Genomic DNA, 3599 nt, shown 5'->3' with positions numbered 1-3599 from the left:
TATTACATATTATGGTACTAACCCTTCTAGTTTGTATATATATATATATATATATATATATATATATATATATATGACAATCAAATGTACAAACTTCTATGAAGTGTTGGGGGGACCCTTTTGGGGCTATTATGTGGATGTAGTTTTCTTGATGGATTTATTACATATTATGGTACTAACCCTTCTAGTTTGCATATTGATGTTAAAGCATGGTACTCCTAGTAGCAAAGTTGAAAATATCCTAAGAGTAAGTACTAGGGTTGTTGAACCTTGTGGTATAACCAGGGAGGGTAGGCACTAAGGTCAACGCTAACCTTGAAGTAGAACTCTATTGGAGGTCGGTAAGCACTAAGGCGGAGGCCTTGAGGTGCTACTTGACAACATTGACATCATGGCCTACTTAGGATTGTTTGTGTTCGACCATGATTCAATGGATAACGGGTCTCCCTTGTGCGCATACAAATGAACAAAAGCTTGGAACTCTTATTATGGGCGTTGACAGTAAAACTCCCTTGTGATGAGCAAAAAGGAAGTTAATTGTGGAGATTTTTATGTGATGATTGATTTTATGCGTATGGGATCATTGTTGATTTTTATGCTTCGTCTTACTAGGCTTGTTAGCCTAACACCTGGGAGTTGTTTGTTTTTAAGAAGTGCTGAAGTCTTATTTCACTTGTGATTGACAAGAGGTGGTGCTGAAGTCTGAAAACAGAATCAATAAGATTGTTTGTTTTTAAACTGGTAAATGTCTGAATTGGAATAATTGTCTGTTTTACTCTTCAGAATATTATAATGTTGAATTTATATTCTTTATATATGTTCATTTGTTTATTCAGTGACTCATTTTAACCATAATACCATCATCAATTTTAAATTCATTCAAATCTTGTCAAAGTAAATCGATTGATCCAAACATAATAGAAAATATGAACAAAGTTTCATAACAATTAAAATCAATCTTGATTAGCATTCAACACCTGATAAAGTATGTCAGTCCATTAAAAAGGATTTCAATCATAAATACAAAACCATGGTTAGTTACTGGAGGGATCATGAATATCACCTATTAGGGGCTTAACTACTGCAAACTCTAAGAGACTGAGATGGAATTATCACTCCATAACGTGCATCTCTGGTTAGCAGTACTCCTATGCAGACTCTGGTAAAATTTTAAGTGAAACAAGTAATTCACAATACTTCAGATAACGTAACAAGAACGAATCTTTCTGAAATTTGTCTGCATTTATTTTCTTGAAAACCAACCACACAATAAGTCACTTGTTTCTTGTGATACTTGTCCTTAATCAACACTTAGTTTGAACTCGAATTCTTAGTCAATAAAATAGCCAATGTTATATTATCTGCCAATCCGTTTATAACATGCCTCTATGACTCTTATCTCCTACAGTTCTGTTGTCCCTTTTCCAATGAGTACAAGATGATTATGACAAGATTTTCTTTTTGGGCACACGTTTTGGTGGTAAAATAAAATAAAATGGACTTGAGTAGGGTTTTCTGTAACGTATTAAGAAGCTTTTCCTTGAGAAGGTGCTCTTGGCCCAGTGAATATCGCCTATTGGATTGAATCCTTTGCGATGGAAATTCCCTTCAAGGTGCTTGCTTTGATATATAAGGCATGTTTGAAGTAAAGGGAACATATTGATGAGCTTCCTAAAATCCATACTGAAACGATCATTGAATTTATATTTGGCATGGTTGTATTCTTTTCCATGGAAGCATATAAACCTTGGACTCTTGAACTAAAGACTTAAGGAGTTAATGAACGCCCTAGATTCCTAAGGTTATAGACATCTTTCCCCACCTTTTAATCAAATTGAAATTGGTTTCTACTAGTTTTGCAATTACAATGAACTGTCATGCACCTAGTTCTATGAGGAATTTCATCGCACAGATGGAGGGAGGGTTTATCAGATTACTTTTTTTTTATTAACCTGGATATCCAACTCGTTATGCGAGCCGACTAATCCCAGGACGACCACTTGCTTTGCAGATGGCTTAGAGTCACCGCCATTTGAACTTCCGTGGTCACAAGTGGATTTTTATTTCTCATTGGATTTAAACCTGGGACCTCGTGGTATTTTTGACCTTTGGAGCCAAGTTAACCAATCAAGGTTTATCAGATTACTTCTTTTCTCCCATACATCATGGTTTGATCTTTATCAAATCTCCCTCATGAGAATCAAGCTATATAACCAGGTTTCCAAATTTTCTTTCTATTCTTAAATCAACAAATTACATAAACCCACATAGATAAAGAAAACCCATCGATCATAAACAAAAATATGAAGATGGATAAGCAATAACAAGATTCAATGAAAGAAAAAGATGAAATAATGTTGAGAAACCCATTCATCATATACTACATTGGATTTGATCAAGAAACAAGAATAAGAATGAAGCGGTCAATGATAACAAAACTGTTCATCAGAAGAACACAACAGATTTTAAAAAGTGGCACCAATTGATTAGGAGGAGCACACCAGATTTTAAAAAGTGGCACCAATGGAAAGAGGGAGAGAGCGAGGGTTGCCTTTTCTTGTTTTAAAGCCCACTAAGTGGATTTATGTTTGGTCCAATAGGAGGACAGTAAGAGGTTTGGTTTTAACCTCTTATAAAAAAACAGTCTTAATAGCCTAACGCCTGATCCGATCAGACATAAGAGGCTAAATAAGAGTTTATTTTCCAAAAAATAAACACGTACCACCTTGAACTTCTCGTCGTGTATCCCAATATCTAGTGGCGATTTGATAGAAAGAGTTGATTGATGTTGGAACAAGGTGCTTAGAGCCTGTAACATTTTTGGTGATGTCATTCTCGATAACAACAACCTTTTTGGGAAGATTAGTGACACCCGGGCATAATATTTTCTTGTATAGATTAGATTAGAAGGTTATCACATTTAAACTCGATTGTTATATGGTAATAGTGGGCGTGAACTATTCTTTTTGTGAAACGAGATATTTGGGTCGATTTTATTTATATCAAGTTTTTGTTGGTTGTTATTTTGTTTCATGTTAGGGGTGTTACACAAACCCTAACCAAATAACTAATAACTAACAAAAAAATTAACAATTATACATTAATTAACAAACTATAACCCTAATAATTCACAATTTATATTAATTTAAAAAACAAATTATATAAAAAGTTAAAAATGAAATTGGACTAAAAAAATTTGTGGGTCAAAATCTATATTTCTAAGGGTCAAAAAATAGAGAGAGAAGAACGATCAAATATAAACCACCTAATATATTACACGGATACACTTATATTTTAATTAAAATACTAATCATATTTAGAATATTTTATATTTAAAAAAAGAAGATAGTCTATTTTTAATTAAAATAAATCAAATTGGATAATTTAAATGACCATTTTTTTGCCTAATAAAAAAGTTACCCTTAGGCCTTATCTTTAAAAAAAAGAGATTTAAATCATCTTCAACAGTTACATTATTTTAATTTTTGTAGGGATTCCAAGCGTTTTATTATTTATTATTTTATAATTGTTTTTATATGATTTTAAAAAATAATAATATTTTTATATTTAAATAAAATATAAATTTAAGAAAAGATATA

This window comes from Cynara cardunculus (assembly GCF_001531365.2).
Source record: "Cynara cardunculus var. scolymus isolate 2C chromosome LG 9, CcrdV1, whole genome shotgun sequence".
NCBI classification, from domain to species: Eukaryota; Viridiplantae; Streptophyta; class Magnoliopsida; order Asterales; family Asteraceae; genus Cynara; species Cynara cardunculus.
The sequence above is the reverse complement of the archived record's forward strand: the minus strand, read 5'-3'. Positions refer to the sequence as shown.